Source organism: Pan paniscus, chromosome 6 (assembly GCF_029289425.2).
Source record: "Pan paniscus chromosome 6, NHGRI_mPanPan1-v2.0_pri, whole genome shotgun sequence".
Lineage (NCBI taxonomy): Eukaryota > Metazoa > Chordata > Mammalia > Primates > Hominidae > Pan > Pan paniscus.
Genome location: NC_073255.2, coordinates 161648835 through 161669189, shown reverse-complemented (window position 1 = coordinate 161669189; position 20355 = coordinate 161648835).

The following is a 20355-nucleotide window of genomic DNA, read 5'->3' as shown; positions in this document are numbered from 1 at the left end:
TTTAATAAAAGTAAGAATTTGAAACAAATATAGGGTCTATAAACTTGAACTGATTCCTGCTCCAATTAGTACCCATGAAGAAACCACTTTTAACAATACAGTGTATAATTTTTCAGATTGTTCTTTCTAAGAACATGTGAGCATGCATATGTGTGTATGTATATACACACACATATATATTTTAGCATCATGTTAAATAGTTCTGCAACTTTCTTTTGTCACTTTATATAGACAACTGTATTTTTTCATGTTGATACAGGGAGAAACTCATTGCTTATAATTACTCAGCATAAGTAACTTTCAATGTGTAATTCTCTGATAATTTTACTATTTCTGTTGTGGTTTTTTGTGTAAGTATTCTGTTTTTTATTGTGCCAGTTTGGGATTTTATATGTTTACAAAAATGTATTCTTGTTATCTGCTTTGTTACCACATAGTTATTCATGATAATGTGTTTTACTTATTATTTTAGTCTGTATTTTGTCTGGTGTTATTTCCCCTTTAAATGCATCTGGAAGCCCAGAAACCTAGTTTCACTATGTCCTCGGGAGGTTTTTAGGTGATAAGAATTTTGGAGACCTATACAGACTTCCAATACAGGATTAGGACTCAGCCATGACATAGTTGCTTTAAATTATTATTTCATGCTTTGAAGAATTTATTGTGAAACGAATGTTAATGTAAGAAAAAAGAACACCTTCTGTAATGCTTTTCATTAGGAAATGCAGACTCTGTGAAGGCTATGATAAGTCACACTAAAGTTCTAGAACATTATTTTAGGGGAAATATAAATATCTCTTCCTTTCTTGGCCCCTCGGAATCTCTGGATAGTGTCAACCCTGCCCATTCCAGGAAAAAGGGACCTAGTCAGCTAGTAAAATCTGGGCATGATGACCTGTCTTCTCTCTGGTACTTGGAATGGGTATCTAAACTCACTAAGCAGGCACTCATAGGTGCTCTCAGGTATGTGAGATCCTATCTTCTTTTGGCAGTCGGGGAATTAGTAGTGCTATGTTTTTGTTTTTGTTTTGTTTTTTCACTATTGTGATTTAAGCTGTTAGGAAATTTGAGATCAGCTAGGGATTCTAAGTGATGATCGTCTTACATGGAGATAAATAAATGTCCCTTCCATCAGGACTGCATTTGATGGGTTGAAAATTATTGGGCATCAATTACAATGACAAAGATAATGTATCAGTGTATGTGGGAGCTCTCCCTCACATGGCCAATTGGTGAAACATGGATAGTGCAGAGATTCCTCGGCTATTTTTCGACTCTAGCAACATCTTAATGAATTTCTGGTATTTTTCGTTGAGATCTAGGCCACAAAGTCACAGTCACATTGGTAGTGTGTGTGTGTGTGTGTGTGTGTGCGCTTTTATTTTCTTTGTGTTCACTTTGCAGGGTACTATGTTGGAATTTACCTAAAAATCTAGTCCACAACTACCAAAGAAAGCATTTTCAACTTTTGTGAAACTTTCTTTTATTTCATCTGTTTGTTCATAGTATTTTAAAGATTTGGAGCATGTGTGTGTTAAAAACCTTAACCTTCCTATCATCTATTAAACAAATATGGTGCAGTTCCTAAACATGTACCTTTTTATATACAACCTTGCTTTTTTTCCCTATAACTTCAAAATGGTTTTTCCCTTCTTTGAAATTGGAACTCCCAGATAAAAGCCCGTTTGTTGTTACACAAACACTATTCCTTAGCCGACTTCTGTCCTCCATTAGAAGGCAGTCTTTCTAGAATGTAAAGTCTCTTGCCAAGTTTAGCTACTTCGTAAGTGACATTCTGTCCCAAGCTTTTATAATAGTTAATACATACATAAATAGCTAATGCAAGTCTCTCATAGCACTACAAGGAAGGTAAGTCATTTTAAAATCAAAAGTATTAACCTGTGGAGTCAAGTGAAAACATCGCTTGCAGCAGGTAGGCATGGCTGTGGTTTTAGTTTTGTATAGGAAATCTTATATGCTTAATCTTCATTAGAAAAGGTTCTTAAAAAATAAACTTACCTTTAAATTTTGGAATCATTAAATATTTTTGTACAATAAAAGGTTAAATGGAGATTAAGACAAAGAATACAAAGTACAAAATGATATGTAAAAGTTATTACATACCTCTGTATTCATTTATTACTCATACAGTGTCTGTATCCAAAAAGGATTTGGTGCGATTTACAATAAAAGACAAACATGAGACACAGGACACACCTTTAGAAACAGGGCAAGAAGGGCCAAAGAGAGAAGTTTAAGATAATTTAAAAAATCTAATCCAAGGAATGCTATAGGTTTTGAACAAAACTTATTGAAACAGCAGTGTTCCCTGACACCCCTCGCAGGACATGCGACAGGGGTGTGACTCTGTGTTCAGGCCGCTGCAAGCTCAAAACCCTTATTGGACAGGGAGCACACATACAGGCAGGTGCAGGAACTGGGGTGAGAACTTTTGGGCTCCAGCCCCATGGCAGCATCTAGGGGTGGGTGCCTGCGACTCCTGAAGCCCCAGTGTTACAGTGCTCTTTTAGCTCTGCCATCCGCAGATGGCTTAAGTGCTAGCCTCTCAGTGCCCCCTTGTCACACAGGCTCTTGTTTGGAGTCCAGGAAGAATCAGGTCACACATGGACTTGAATGATGAATGTGGGGGTTTTATTGAATGGTGGACGTGGCTCTCAATGGGATGGGTGGGGAACTGGAAGGGGGATGGAGTGGAAAGATGATCTTCCCCTGGAGTTTGGCCATCCACCAGCTGATCTCTCCCATCACCTCCAGCCGAACTCAACATTCAGACACTCCTTTCCTTCTCTCCTTCTCTACTGTGCCTTTCCGCCATTTTTCTGTTCGTCTCCTCATCTGCTGCTGGAGTCTGGGGCCTGAGGTTCATATGGGTGCAGGATAGGGGGCATGGCAGGCCAAAAGGCAACTTTTTGGGTATGAAAACAGGAATGCCTGTTCCCATTTAGGGCCGTGGGTTTCTAGGCTTGAGAGTAGGGCCTTTGCCAGGGAACTGCCCTCTTCTACCCCGTATTTTCCTGTCTTCTGTCCGTATCATTATTACACATGAAAATGCAACAGGTTACATTGCTCCTACTAAATAAAAGTTATTAAATTATGCTTTTAGGGCATACCGATTTTTTCTTTATCTCAGTATTGAGTACAGGTAAGTTTTTATATTACACACCCTAAACAGAATGATTTACGTAGTTAATAGTAGTTGCTTTAAAATGCAAAAACATGATCCAGAATGTAGGAGTTAAGTTCTGAAGATGGAAGAAATGGAGCAGGGGAATATTCCTCTAACTGTCCACCTTTTGTCTCTTATGTGAGGAATGTGTTTGTTTTAATGATTAATGTAAAGGGTCTGAAATATCTGCATATTTAAAAATTATTAGAAGCAATAATTACAAGAAAAAGTCAAATATTTTTCTGGTATTAAAAAATCTATTCTCAGCCGGGCATGGTGGCTCACACCTGTAATCCCAGCACTTTGGGAGGCCAAGGTGGGTGGATCACAAGGTCAGGAGATCGAGACCATCCTGGCTAACATGGTGAAACCCCATCTCTACTAAAAATACAAAAAAATTAGCCGGGCATGGTGGTGGGCGCCTGTAGTCCCAGCTACTTGGGAGGCTGAGGCAGAATGGCGTGAACCCGGGAGGCGGAGCTTGCAGTGAGCCGAGATCACGCCACTGCACTCCAGCCTGGGCAACAGAGCGAGACTTCGTCTCAAAAAAAAAAAAAAAAAAACTCTTCTGATACAAATGTCACTGAGAAAATTGGCTTTTTGCCTTTTCCTTTTCTTGTTGGAGATGATGAATTAAAAGAAATCTTGAACAGAATGATTCATGTCAGGAAGAATGCAGGTTTTAATGAGTTATTTGGAAGACATGTATTTCAGTTTTTCACCTTTACTGCTCCATGGAAGATGTTGCTTTAGTCATAAGTCAAATTAGCTTCACACCTGTGCCCAACTGGGAATTTGCTGGGAGAGTATTTTACCTACATCAAATTTACTGAGCTCTAATACCCAAACATTACATCTAGTCATCCATGATTCCTCTTTCTTTTGCGCTCCACATCCAATCCATTATAAAAATTATCATGGCTAACTCTTTAAAATACATCCAGAATTTGACTATTTATTACCACTTCTACCATCATGTTGGTCATGCTACCATCTTTTTATGCCTGGACTAGAGCCAGTGCCCTGCAACTGGTCTTCCTGCCTCCACAATTTCCCCACATATTGCATTCTCAGCCCCAGGTTGATCTGTTAACACATAAGGCACATACTATTTTCCATGTGATTACCATGGCCTTCACCACCCAATGTGATAGATTCAGTTCCTCACTACCACTCTGATAACTTCTATTCTCATTTTTCTCCTTTCACTGCTTTCCAAACACTGGTCTTATTTTTCCAACCTACAGGTCCTTTGTACATGATGTTGTTACTTTAGTCTGGATACTGTTGAGTAGTTGTAGGTTTCATGGTTCATTGCCTGACATCCTCTGTTCCAACATGATCTTACCAGAAAGGCCACCCCTGACTATATAAAGGACAACCCTACCCATCCCACTCCATGCCCCCACCCCTGCCTTATTTTTCTCCACTGCTTTTATCCATCTGACATAGATTTATTTCTGCATCTCACATACATTTATTTGTTCAGTAGAACATGAGCTCCTTAGAGAGGCACAGAGTTTCATTTGTTCACTGCCATTCACCAAGTATCTAGAAATTCATGGCACATAATAAATGCTCAGTAAAAATTCCTAGAATGAATAAAATGATCATCTCATATTTGAGAACTCTCTCCCAAAAATATTAGGTTAGTGCAAAAGTAATTGCAGTTTTTGCCATTTAAAGTAATGGCAAAAATACTAGAATTTATCAGCACCTAAAGTGATTTTAGAGCAGTGGTAACCTGGGATGCAGAAATTTACATTGAAAAGTAAAACCGCTTGAACCCAGGAGGCAGAGGTTGCAGTGAGCCGAGATCACGCCACTGCACTCCAGCCTGGTGACAGAGTGAGACTCCATCTCAAAAAAAAAAAAAAAAAAAAAGTAAAACCTAGGTAATTGTGATATAGATTGAATAAGGATTCGATGAGCTGAGGCTCAGTCATTTGTGTTAACAATGTCCCCAGATGATTTCTCCTTTAGTAAAAATATGTGGACACACTTTTCAAAATTCTTTTAGAGTATGGGGTCTGTATCTGATTGCTTTTAAAAATTTATTTAAAATGCCTGGCCCTGAAAGCAGTTGAGTTGAAGTGCCTTGATCTAGAATCTGTACCAATCAGTGGTTCTTAACCCTGGCTTCAAGTTATTAATCTGTACCAGTCAGTGATTCTTAACCCTGGCTTCAGGTTATTATCACCTGGGGAGAGAATTTTAAAAGTATCAGATTCCAAGGTGTCACTCTGGAATCTAGCTCAAGACTGCATGGATTCAACTGCCTGCTGCACAGCTCACTAGCTATTTGACCTTAAGCCAGTGGTTAGCTTTTCTTGATAACTAGGAATTATAATAGTGCCCACTTTAGAAGGCCATGATGGGGCAGGAAGAAATGAAATATTAAAATGCTTAGAATCCGGCACAGAAGAAAGTCTCATAAAGGATTAGATGTCAGTAAGTTTTGGCGACAAAAACCAATCATCTTTATTGTTACCCTCTTAAAAAGAGCCTTAAAATTTATTCCTTTCCTCTATTTTGCTGATTCCTTAACATCCCAGCCACCCTTGCTTTAATGGTGACAAGGGGAAGCAACTACACCCTTCAGGTTATTTCAGGCCCAACTAGTGAAGCTATTACAAAATGAGTATGAAATGGAAGGAACATGGGAATGAAATGGAGTGAATGTCATTGGATCAGTTGACCAAAGAATCCTCTCCTAAGATGGTTATCTGGATAGTTTTTCGATTGCAAATGCTATTTTTTCATTATCTTGTTCCTGTTGTGCAAAAATATGGAGAAAAAAGAAACTCAGTAATCATTATACACCAGTAGGGCTGATTTTTAAAATAGAGAATAGCTTGACTAAGTAACTTAATGAAGAGGAATCTGAAAATAATAGTGTACAAGCACTGAGGAAGAAGGAAAACACTCTTTTCTACTCTGAAACAATGGCAGAAAGGAAGTCATTTGTAAATTTTATGGGAAATTTTTTTGCATGTAGCTAGTTTGTGAAAGTCTGCAGTTTCTTCATTCAAGTCACTTAAAACTAAATGCAAATAAAACTGTACATTTCCCAATGCCTTTATCACTCTAAAGTGTTTATATGTAATAAATCATTGACTACCATTAGTTGTTTTTCAGAGTCATCAGGAAATATTTGTCTTATTATTTGGTATGATCTAATTTGGAGTGTGATTATATAACTCAATGTACCTGTCTCTTCTTATAATAGAGATTTAAAGAAAGAATAATGATATAATACACTACTAGTGTTGAGTCCCTGTGGCTTTAGTGAAATCTAAATGCAAATCAAAATGCGTTTTTTATGATAGGATATTTGGTAAGACATTTTAATGCTTATTTTATGGTTCTACAGACCATAACATATCTATTTGAAAGCATTGAATTTCCAATATTGAATATGCAAGATTACTTTCTACCTTAAGGTCACAAAAGAGACATGGAACATAATTTATCTACCTCAGAAAATAAGATTTGGTTCATAATGAGAGAACACATGTTAGGTACTTAAAATTTACTGAAATCGGGCTTCAATGTATTCCTCAGTCTTTATGACACTACACTTGGTCATTCTAAGACAGTGATAAAGCAAATCTTTGACAGCAGTACCACACCCACAGGATAACAGCAGAGGAGGTAAAACCATGTGGCACAATTCAGTTAACTTCCCCTATTAGGGAAGCCAACTCTGCAAACATTCATATCATGTTTTCTCCAGCTCCAATCCAAAAAGATCAATGTACTTTTCCAAAGTTAAAAAAAAAAAAAAAACAGCTCATACTTGTCTTAGTCATTGGTTCTTTACCAGAAATTCCACTCTGCCAAAAGAACACCTACTGAGAGGTTGAATCTCTCTTGGTGGAGCTTCAGTTTTTTCCCTTAAAGCCTTAAGCCTTCATGAAATGCAAATCAATCTGGAAAAACTTGATGTTGTTGTCAATATCTGAGATTAAGTGACATTTTATTAAAAATAGAAGGATTACCAAGCACAAGTGTCAGAAGGCTCCATTGCACAACTCTGGGGATCACCCCTGACACAGACTCAGGGTGAATGGCACCAGCCCAGCCCAAGTTGGGAAGTGAAGGCAGAGCTGGCAGATGAGATTGCTTACCCCAAGCCTCACCTGCTAAGAGTCAGCAAACTTGAGATCCAGTCCCAGGCTTCACACTAATTCATTTAATCCTGAGCAAGTCACTTCTCTGGACTCTTATCTATAAAAGACCATTTGCTTTCCAATTTTCAGCACTTACTAGTTTACAAAGTATTGCCTATAAAATTTCACCTATTAAATGAAAATGTAAATAAGAGCTTTTGGTCTGATTAATATAACTAATGCTGAATTTAACATAATTCATCTACTCCTAAGCAAAAGCAAGGAACTGTTGCAGATTTCTCATGGTTAATATTGCAACTGTTTAAGCTTTTTGAAACGTTGAAAATAGTTTAGGAACCCCACTTTCTGCCTATTGCTCCCTTGAAGTCCTCTAATAGTTCAGAAATGGTTTGTAAACCAGTAAACTGGAAGATCTTTAAGGTCCCTTCCAATTCTAACATTTCTTTGATTGTTCAGTTTTGCCCAGAGACACTTCTGTTGTATCCCACTGACTGTTGTTGTTGACTGCCCTAAAATAGGAAATCACCCTATCCAGTAACGAGATGTTTTACACTAACTATCTAGCTAAAAGGCTTAATATAGTGAGCATTCTCAGTGGAAAGAAGGAAATGACAGAATACTGCTTTACAGGCTTCCTTCTGGACATGATTTAAGAACAAACCCCTAAGTAGCCTAAGGGAAAAGTAAAAAGAAATAAGAAATATTACCACAAATCCAGAATCATCATTGACCTTTATTCATAATTCTCTTCCTGTTGAGTTTCGTCTTCTGAAGTGTGAATTCCTCTTTGACATCTGGAAGAAGACTTTTCAATCTCACCTAGAAGAACTTTATATTACCCCTGTTCATGTCAGTGTTTTGAGAAAGAGGAAAATTAATTGCTTAGCTCCTTCATCTGAATGGAGTTTTTTTTTTCTATTAATTTCAGTCTGTAGCAAGTAAAACATTAGTGTTCTTGCAAACTAATCATTAATTTTCTTTAAATCCCTGGCAGTTTATTTAGGTAGTAGATATTTTTAAATGGAAAAATCACAAATTTAAAGAAATAACTACATACATTACTCTTTATAATTCGTAATGCTCTTCTAGAGACTTCAGGTTGGTAGCAGTATTAACCTGCCCTGAATTCTCTTATGTCCTTCCTCCCACCTTGGAGCGGGTGGGGGCTGGGGAGGGATGTAGGCTGTAGTTTTCCCAGCAGATTCTTCTTACATTCCTCCAACTTCCCCCTAAGAGCACCGATCCAAAATATACAGCCTAAAATTTTATGACAATTAATAAAATTATATCACTGCCTGAAACAAAAGCTTTACATGTGGGTTTGTTCCACAGATTTTTACTGGACCCCATTATGTAGAAAGAATTGTTGTACCTCCATTTTAGTATCAGACATACCCATTTTCTTTCCTAACAGTTATTTAGGAGACATACTTCAGACTCTGAAAGCACAGATGAACACAGGAGAGTTAACAAGTTGGGTGAAGATAGCCTGCATCGTTCAGTACACTGTCAACCTTTCTGCCAATATTCAGCTACAAGCCAGGTGTAAGTAAAAAACCGATACATTAGAAGTCATTGGTATTAACTGATGTTGACATAATAGCAAACATATGTAATTATTCTAATATCTAGATAGATTTTTCAAAATCCATAAGAAAGAATTTTATGCCTTTCTCAGCAATAGTTGATTTGTTTTTTCCTATGAGTAGACAGAATGCACAAATACAATTTCATGTATATGGTACAAATTAAAAAGGCAAAAGGATCAATGTGATATTACAATGTTTATTTATAGTAACCTTTCTCCAGGTTAGTGGATCACAAAAAAACCTTCAATGAGGCACTTCAAAGACAATAGATGAAAAATGTACTCTTTTGTTCCTATTCTTGTTGCATTAGGGAAAAAATTCAACAGTTGTTGGAAGAAAAGTTAGTTTTCATGTGATATACTTCAGTTGTATACTCTTGGCTAATCTAAAGGCAGGCTGTTAATGACAAAAAAAAGTGTATTGATAAAGATAATTACCATAAACACCAAAAAATTATTTTAAAAAGTCACTGCCTTTAGATATGTATAACAATACCTTTTTTGATTGTGTTTTATCTTGGTCTTCTCAACAACCTGTCTTAGGGAAATTTCATTATCTTCTTCCTACTACAACCAAGAACACTGGCACTTGAAGATCTTTACTATGTTGGAGGCTGTTTGAATCCGTTTGGCTGCTATAACAAAAACCATAGACTGGGTGGCTTAAAAACAATAGAAATGTATTTCTCACAGTGCTAGAGGCTGGGAAGTCTAAAATTCTAATGTTAGCAGGTTAGGTGTCTGGTGAGGGCCAACTTCCTGGCTTATGATGACTATCTTTTCACTGTGACCTCACATGGCTCTCATGACCTACTCACCACCCAAAGATCCCACCTTCCAATACCATCATCTGTGGGGTAGGATTTCAACATACAAATTTTCAGGGGACCTAAACATTTAGTCCATTACCAAAGCCCTAACAAAAAAAATCTGTTATCAACTGACACATCCCCTCCGCACTTTAATGAACTGAAAACTGAAACTGGCTTAACCAGAAACTGACCCAGGGCCATAACTATATTGCCAACTCTTAGTTTTGCACTTTTTCACTGTATAATATTAATACATTAATATTAATTTACTTATAATACAATGCTTATATGTCTTAAAAGTGGAAAACTGTGTTATAACAATGTTTCTTTCATGAAATGATTAAGGGTCTGGTGTCCACAAAACAATCTTTAAAATCTATTCTAAAGGCAGCAACAACAAAATGTTCAATGTATTTGGATTGCGAATTTCCTTAAGAAATTATCAGTTGAAAAATGAAGCCACAAAAAACAATACATGAATTTGGTTTTAAAAATTGGTAGTGACAGTAAATAAATTAGGAATGGAATATGGGTAGAACAAAGAGTAGCCTGTCAACTTCATTTTTCTCTATTTTAAACAGTCACTTTGATGTAAAGCCTTTCATCTAACATGTGATCTAGTTTGACTATTCTTAAGGTTTGTCTCTTGATGTTATGAAATTAATCGTGTCCTACTATATAAAACTATTTGAATTTACTGTTGTCAAAAGACAAAATTACAACAAATTTAGTTTAAAATTTTTAATTGGCTTTATCTGCAATTATAGAATTGGGCAACATTTATTTAATAAAATGGAATGAGCAGGCTGACGAGCTGAGCAGAGCAGAAGGGGTTGGTTTTATATACAAAGAAGGGCTGAAGAAAGCAGGAACAAAGAACAAAAATCCCTTTGTAGGGAATAAAGCAGAGGGAACTTCATTATCATGCCCATTGAAACTGACCTATTTGGGAATTTGGCTATTCTCTCTCTTTCTCTTTCTCTCTCTCTCTCTCTCTCTCTCTCGATCTCCTGCTTTCTCTGAAGGTCAGATAAAGTCGTTTCCACCTGGTAGCTTGGAATTTTTGCAATGAGTAACTCCATTTTGGTTTGGTCTATTGGGCCTAGCGCAAGAGCTCAGTCTAAACTGGTGACCTCCAATAGATTTTTCTTTAATGCTGTATTAAACTAACAATTGATCCTATTAAGTTCTGCTTTCTGCCGCTGGTATTCATACTAAAAGACAAAAAAGCATTGGTATTTTTCATGATGTCAAAATTCCCCAAAAGTCATCCTAGTATTTTTAAACAACTCATTATTCATGCATTTATTTAAATCCTACTTAAATTAATATATACCCTGCTTAGTCATCTTAAGCTATTGAAGTATTTCCATTCTATACCATATGTTTTCTTGTTGTGTACCTAAAGCCATTGTTTACAAACTGCTGAAGTATCTCAGGATACCACAGCAAACATACGAAGGACGGGCAGGATATTTTCAATGTCTTAGAGAAGCAACAGCAACATTTGCCAGACTAAGGTTGCAACATTAGAATGCTGCATTCCTTCCAGTTATATTTATTTTTAAATCAGGCTGGAGCAGAAAACAAGGCCAGGTTGAATAGGGCCTGGGAGACCTCACTTAGTGGTTTGAACTTTATTCTAAATTAAATGGAAAGCTTAACTAACATTTTAAGCAAGAAAAGGGCCACAGGAATTATATTCCAGACATCATAATCTTGAGGGTATTTCTCCACAAATATGAATTTTAGTGTTTTTTGAAAGAAATATATGGAAGATTCTATCTCTTGACCTACAAATAAAAACTATTGGAAATAATCCTTTAATTGTATACACTGTATTTAGAAGTTCTGCAAAACACTACATTTCAAACTCATTAGATGAGTTCAACCATAGTAGGGTTTGACTTAGAAGTAATATAAACTGTAATAATTTGGGTGATACACATGCCATTTATGTCCAATTATAATGTAGTACAGTCTCATTGATGTACATCATTTAAAATATGTCAACTTCTCATATTTTAAAAAATGCTTAGCCCAATGACCAAAAGAAATCTCATCAGTATCTTTATAAAATGGGATAATGAATAATTTTTAAATATACTTTTGTCCTAACTAAATTTCCTGCAATAACACAGTCATATTTATAATTTAAAAAGTCTTTCATTAAATTATTTTACATTTATATTTATCAGGCTCTTTAAATTAAAAAATTGGGCTGGGCACAGTGGATCACACCTGTAATCCCGGCAATTTGAGAGGCTGAGGCTGATAGATTGCTTGAGTCTAGGAGTTTGAGACCAGTCTGGGGAATATAGTGAGACCCTGTCTCTACCAAAAAAAGAGAAAATGTTAAAGTTTAACCAGGCATGGTGGTGCATACTTCTAGTCCCTGTTACTGTGAAGGCTTAAGCAGGAAGATCGCTTCTGCGAGGGAGGTAGAGGCTGCAGTGAGCTGTGATCACGCCACTGCACTCCAGCCAGGGTGACAGAACAAAACTACAGATATATATATATAAAAAGAACAAATACATCAATATACCAAAAATGTAACGCAAATAACAAACTATGATAAAGTTTGTGAGAAATACGGCATACTAATTGTTGCAACAAAAATGACTTCATAATATAAATAAATCTTGAAAAATAAATTCAAATGCTTAATTGCACTAAACATCAAGAAATGCAGATTGAAACATATTTTTGTATATGAAATAAGGAAAGATTGAAAAAATATTTTTTTCTGGAAATAGATTTAAAAAGCACCTTCAATATTATTATTAGGAGTTCGGCTTTTTTGGGAAGTTATTTAGCAGCATAAATAAATTCTTTTTCAAGTGTTCCTCTTTGTGCCGGATTTTCTTCTTTTATGAACTGTGAAAAATTGAGAATGACCATAATGTCAAAAAATACCATTTAGAAAGAATGGGAACAACCATTCTGTCCCCAAATACTGACTGAGAAATTACTGATTATCACAAAAAGGAACATAATGTAGCCTGCGAAGATCATGTTTTACAAGAATATCTAAGGACATTCTTATATTTACTGTACATGAAAAAGAAAGACCTGGATTACAGTATGACCCCATTTTACTATGTTTGTCTGCATTTATTTAACATGCAAATTTCATTAATCTCTTACTTTGTTCGGGGCTCAATGGTGAGAGTTGGGAATACAGCAGTAAACAATACAATGCCTTCCTTCAAAGATCACATGGACACATGCATGCCAAAAATTACAGGCAGAGCCAGATGGCTAACAGTGATTATCTGGTTGATGACATTTTGGTATCTTTATTTCCATTTTTGGACTCATCTATAGTTTCCAGAATTCTGTGGGGAGCATGTATCAATTCATATTCAGACTAAAGCATAAACACAGTTTTGTAACATGTCACTCATTTTACTCTACACATAGATGAGGCAAGACCCTACCAGAATGAATGTGGTTTCCTTAGGCAGCTCGAGAAAATCAGTCTCATTATATCATAGCGTTCATGATAGTCTTCATAACATGCTGCTAAGTCTCTAGATCAAGGAGGGAAAGTAATGAAGGAGAGTACACTATTTTCTGGTATTTCCATTTTGTAATTAAGAGAGACATTATTTTAAAACTTAGTCGAATATCAGCAGGGAGAATTTATAACAAAAATAGGAGAACCCTTCTATACCTGTTGTATTACTAATGCTTAGCTATTGAGAATTTGTATAAAATTACTGAATTCAACATCTATTCAATAAAGTGCAACACTGCGTAAGATCTATCATTTTTAATTATGCTAAAAATTCCATTTAAAGATGTCACTAAATGGTTTAAATATCAGTTTATAATTATCATTGCAAAGTCTTTTTTATTCCATTAGGTTTCTAGGTGTAATGGATAATTCAAGAAAATCACTGTCAAATTTAAGTTAACATCATATAAAATAAGCCTTCTATATTCTTATAAGCTTCACATTAAGAATAATTTATTATTTAGTATGCCCTTGGTAATGAGAAGGTTAATTTTTGTTAGGCCTTTATAGATGAATAGAAGTTCAAGTTAATATTAAAAGATTTGACAGGGACTTCCTGCTGCTTTTTTTGTTGTGAATTAGGCCATGATTTTAATGATCAAATTTTGCTACATACTTAAATAGATATCAAAATTAATCTACAGAGAAAATAACCACTTGAAAGGCCAGGCGCGGTGGCTCATGCCTGTAATCCCAGCACTTTGGGAGGCCGAGGCAGGCAGATCACGAGGTCAGGAGTTCAAGACCAGCCCGGCCAATATGGTGAAACCCCATCTCTACTAAAAATACAAAAATAAGCAGGGCGTGGTGACAGGTGTCTGTAATCCTAGCTACTCGGGAGGCTGAGACAGGAGAATCGCTTGAACCTGGGAGGCGGAGGTTGCAGTGAGCCAAGATCACACCTGGGCGATAGAGTGAGATTCCATCTCAAAAAAAAAAAAAAGAAAGAAAAAGAAAAGAAAATAACACTCTTGAAATAGCCAAGGAAATTTAAATTTCTACTGGCAATAGGTCATTTAAGACTTACTCATAGAAATAAGGTAATTGATGTATGCCATTGTCTTCACTTTAGTGATTTTGGATTTGATAGGCAGAAAATAATCCACATAATAGATCTTATTTGTAACACTCAAGTTTTTCTATTTCATTCATTTTTAGCAAATGTAATTTGTATACTTTGAATTTGTTTATTCCTTCAACTGAAATTCATTTGTAATTGTTTTTCAAAAGTAAAAAGGGATGAATTTGGAGACTGGGAATGCTAAAGAAACTTATTGCAAGATAGCTTTAGGCTTCAACAGCTTGAAATGTTGCCTTTGTATCAGAGGCATAACATTTGAGTCTTGAGTGTGATGGAGAATATCAGAATACTAACTAGTTTTTAATGTAGTGGCTATTCGTATATCTTTAAAGAGCAACAATTTTACGTGTATATACATATGTATATGTATATAGTATCTATATACATATATTTTTATGCCTTTTGTGAAAACTGCAATTTATATACTATATACTGAACTATATATACATAGTATTTATTGTAAAACCAGTATTTGTCAAAAAGCTAAAAACCAGAAATGAATTCAGATGAGTTTAGGGACCTTTGATTCCAAAGTTTCATTCTCCATGAAAATTTTTTTAGCCAATAAATTTTACTGAATCATTACATGATTCATTTAAGAGGGTCTTTTGTTCATTCATTCAATGTATGTGCATGAATATATGCTATGTAACAATAATCCATAATCCACTATGATTATCCAGAACATATTGAGCATATCTGTGTGTGAGAATCTGGATAAGAAGGGAAACATCCATTAGACCAGGATGTTCTTGTAACAGAAAAGTCAGATGGACTCAAATATCTTATTGGCATTAATTGGCATTAACTTATCCTGTGATCTGCTGTAAACGACTTCACATCCTTGGGCTGCCTTTCTTTAAACTCAAGTATATAGATGTTTTCCTTCTTTTAAAGCATAATTAAACACCTTTCTTCTGTAATGAACTTTTATGAGAATTAAAGATGATGCTTCTATGGATTATAACATTTGTTTTTAATAAAATTAATATAATGCATTTTCATTAAGGACAGCAGAAAGCTCTCCTCAAGATTTTAGAAATCTTTATTTTCTTCTTTCAAATGCAAATGTATTTGGCCTTTAAGTTTCCTTCACAATTTAAATCAAAATAACAGAGATTATCTGCAATCTTGTCTTAAGAAGCAGACTGCTTTTCGCCTATATTTAGGTTGGTGCAAAAGTAATTGCAGTTTTTCCCATTGTTTTTAATGGCACCAACTTAATAGTAGCACAAAGCAGCAAAATAAATATTTTATAGATGTGTATCATTATATTAGGAAAAAAACTTGGGTTAAAAGGATTGGCTTGCTTAATACAGATTTTATTTTAAATAAGCAAATTCAGAAGTATTCTAATTTAGTTTGATAGTTGCTCATTGTCTTTTCAATCATTCTTTACATATTTCTCACCACGCAAGAAAACTGAGACATGTCTCTACCCCCTTAACGTATTTATTTTGAATCTCTCGTTCTCTCCTGTAAGTTACCGTCTTCTTTCATGACCTTTTCTTAGACAAGAGAGACTATTTGATTAAAATGAATCAGATTAAAACTCAGTGTGAGAAACTGTAATAATCTTTTCCAATTCTTATTCATTGTTTAGGTGTGAAATTCCTCAGGTATTTGTCCTTGAAGTGGTTATTTGTAACATGGAAACTTTAGTAAAGAAATCAACTGAGAATATGTACAACTTTTCTCAAAATTATTATAAAGAAGGGAAAGATGTATTCATGTAGTACAAGGGAGTGGTCTCCTTTTTTTTTTTTTTTTTTAATTTCACCAGTACAAATTATATCCCTAAGACTCTGGGGGAAACAGAGAGATTGATATTTACGAAAGTCTTCAGGGGCTGAAATGATTTTAAAATGTCAACATACAAGTAATAAGATGTCCTCATTCTCCCTCTTCGTTAGGTGTCTGGTTGGGGGTGGTGGGAAATGTAGTGGATTGTAGAGGGAAGTGTATTTGAGTTTTATTTTTTTAATGATTACTCTTTTCCTGTAAGAAAGCAATAAAGAGTTTCAATAAAAGTGTAAAGGTTAAAGCCACTGCTAAGTCTGTTGACTTTCTTTTTGTTGTTGTTACTATTTATGGCAAACACTATTGGTTGGCTGATCTGATAGCCATCCACAGCCCCTGCTCTCTAGTGACATTTCAGCCAGGGATGACCATGTAATACATTTCTGGGTCAGAGATAGAAGTTTGCCATCTGAGAGGTTTGCTTCCCTGATAAAATGAAAGAGATTAAGCTGGCACCCAGCTCTAACCTTCATGCCTTTTGTTCCTTCCTCCTTTTCCCTGCTTGGAATGCAGAAGTTGGTAACTAGAGATACAGCATTACTTTACAATCATGAAACAGTAAGGATGCATACACAACCTTCACCCTGAAGATAGTGAAGTATAATGGTTAACAATAGCCTGAATCCCTGATAGAGCCTTTGAGAAGCTGAACTAACTTCCCACCTCTGGACTTTTTGTTGTGTATGAAAAATGAAATCCTGCTTGCTTAAACTTAAACTTGCTTTAAACTTGTTTTTGTTTTCTGTTATTTGCAATGGAATCCATTCCTAATCAATTTATAATTTTAAACTCTTCTGTTATCTGCCATCAACTGAGACTTATGATGTGCCACGCACTGTGCTAAATATTTTACATATAACAATTGATTTAATCCAAATGACAGCCATGAGGAAAGTAATATTTTGTTACAGATAACATGCTGGCATACAGGGTGGATGGACCCTGGATCCCAGTGTGACTAGATGGATTTATCAAATGAAGAAACTGAAGCTCAGAAATATTAAGCAACTGTGTACAACTAGTAAGTGGTAGTACTAGGATTCAAATGTCAGGTATATTGCCAAATTTCATGACTTTATGATTTTTGTGACTTACAAAAAGTTCATCTTTACTCGTATTTGATTTATTGTGAGGCTGGCATTCCTTTCAAATGCATTTGTCGTTATTATTTATTTCACCCAATTTTAGGACATTTCTATTATTAAAAATGGGGCTTAACCTCATCCATTCTTTCCTTTCTGTCATTTATAATTTCTACTTTGGTTAGGGGCTTCATTTTGTCTATTTTATTGTGCAAAATAATTTTATAATTATAAAGTTAAACTTATCAATTATTTATCTTATATTTTCCGATGATTATATTCTACTTACATCATTCTTAGACTTCTAAGAAAAATATTTCTCCTATAATTGTATTTGAATGCTTTTACAGTTTATTTATTTATTTAGGGACAGAGTCTTGCTCTGTTGCTCCAGCTGGAGTGCAAAGTATGACCATAGCTTACTGCAGCCCTCTACCTCTTGGGCAATCCTCCTGCATGAGCCTCCTGAGTAACAAGGATTATAGGTGGGTACAGATGGCTAATTTTTAAAATTTTTCATAAGATGGGGTTTTCCTCTGTTGTGCAGGCTGGTCTTGAATACCCGGCCTCTAGTGATGCTTCTACCTCCACCTCTCAAAGCACTAGGATTACAGGTGTGAGCCACTGCACCTGGCCTAATTCTCCCTTTAATAATACTTGATCTGTATAGAATCTATTTTTGTGTGAGACGTGAGGTAAGACTATAACTTTTCCAGCTCATTAGAGCGCCCCCACTCTCACGTGCAAGAACAAAAAAAACCCTGCACAGTCTGTCCATAACTAAACTTTCTGTTCCTTTCTATTGATCTCTTGTGATAAAGAATATCTCTCTCATAACCAAAGTCAGCACCATAATTAATAGAGAATTGCAGAAAGCATTTCTGTGATATTTAAGAAAAATATTACAATGCATAATTCTTCTTTAGCTACTTAAAATTCTGGAGGATATAGTCAATGCTTTAGTTATGTAACAGATCTATTAGTATACATATAGGGAAAGAAAACACAAAATTAAAACATTTGCAATTTCTATGATGTTAGAAAACCCAAGTGTTAACTGAGAAGCTATGGGAATTAATCAAAACAACTCAGTAAATTGGCAGAATGAAATTTAATTAATCCAAAATCATGAGCTTTCTTAAATATCAGTGAGCCTAGATAATGTTTTGAGATTATAATTTATGTTTGTTCTATGTTTTTGTTCCTTTATCTTTCTTCTACCCCTACTCACAATTTAAGTAGGTCTCAGTTCTGCATTTCATTTCCGCAGGAAAGGTTTGGCTAAACAGGAGGCAAAAATGACCTATACGATGTTCTGGCTTCCTTTTTTCCACAGATGTTTAAATAATACTGAGGAGAATGGAGAGGGCTTATGGGAAAGGGAAAAGGGATATGAGGGGTGTGTGGTAGAGTCCAAATAGATGTACATAGTTAAGATAATGCAGGTTTACATATAGGAAGTTATGGTCTGTTTTTTTGTTTGTTTTTTTAGATGGAGTCTCGCTTTGTCGCCCAGTCTGGAGTGCAATGGTGCGATTTCGGTTCACTGCAACCTCCGCCTCCCGGGTTCAAGCGATTCTCCTGCCTCAGCCTCCTGAGTAGCTAGGATTACAGGCGTGTGCCACCACGCCCAGTTAATTTTTGTATTTTTAGTAGAGACGGAATTTCACCATGTTGGTCAGGCTGGTCTTGAAATCCTGACCTCGTGATCTGCCCGCCTCGGCCTCCCAAAGTGCTGGGATTACAGGCGTGAGCCACCGTGCCAGGCCTTCTTAACCCTTTTATGTGTTCTGCATTGGAATTTAGGATGAAGATCTTAAAAATGCCCATGTCACGCCGGCTCCCTAAGAATGGAGCAGGCCAGTGGCTTATGACGCTGCCCTGAGGCTATCGTGTACCAGAAGGGATGTGAATTCTTTGCCCCCTTTTAGACACATTTCTGCCACATTTTCATGAACTGCTCTCGAAGACCTAAGAGAAACCCATAATATAAGTTTATGTGATTCTTTTCTATGTAGTGAATTTTACTCTCTACTTAAGACAGTTATTAATATAACTACTTAAACATTTAAGTCGTACAGGACAACAAAAAAAGAAAGAGAGAGAAAGGGAAAATGGGAATAGACTTTTTAAATGTGCTAAACAATCTACAATGCAATATTTTTTCTTCAGTTTTATACTTAGAAATTTTTAAATACAAACTTGTGCTTCTTATAGTTAATATTTCAGTTACGAGCCCATATTCATTAAAAATGTAGATTAAAAAGAATGGGGCTTCCTTATCTTCTTTATTTCTTATGAGAAAGCTTGAGTGGGCCTTTGAAACTTAGTTTTTTCTTCTCCCATTTATAAATGTCAAGTTTCAGATACTGGTTAACTTAGAAGCTATTATAAGCACTTGCATATTTTTACTGCAATTTTCTGGACTGCCTGCAATGCTTCTATTAACAGCCTTAGGCAAACCCTTCTAAAACATATGTCTGTCAGGCCATGCCAGTTCATTTATTGAATCATGTAGTAATAAACATAAATTTTAGCATAATCTATGTAAAGACATTGTCTGATTCTACAAGAAAACTGCAATGTTAATGATACATAATCTCATAATCCATTTAGGTAAACAAAATATAATCTTTTAGGAAGGAAAGAGACCGTATTATGTAATAGCAGTTCCAGTCTCCTTCAATCTGGTATTTGTGCAATTACTTCAGGTTCAGTTATTCCATCACTAACTCACTGAAAAAGCTGTGCTTTGCCTCCAGAGATTCTTTGTATTTAATTACCTATAAACCAACCATCTGTTTAACATGCAAGAATTATATTCAAACTTCAGGATCATGCAACTATCTTAAGAAAATTGTCCTGCTTTGTTGTCATTTTAACCTCTTTTGGTGAGTAGTTTAGTTCATTTGGCCATAAATCTAAAATTTATGTTTGAACTGCTTGAATCTTATAGAACATCTTCTTGTTTTTGCTCTGGGTCTATTCCATCTATGATATACAATGCCTATAATTCTCTAGTTTTCTTTTTATATACATCATATATATGATACATATACAAGACATATATGTATATATACATATTCTAGTTATAGAATTCAGTGTGATCAAAGTGTTATTGACTCTCCATGAATAGAATGCAATTGTTTAGG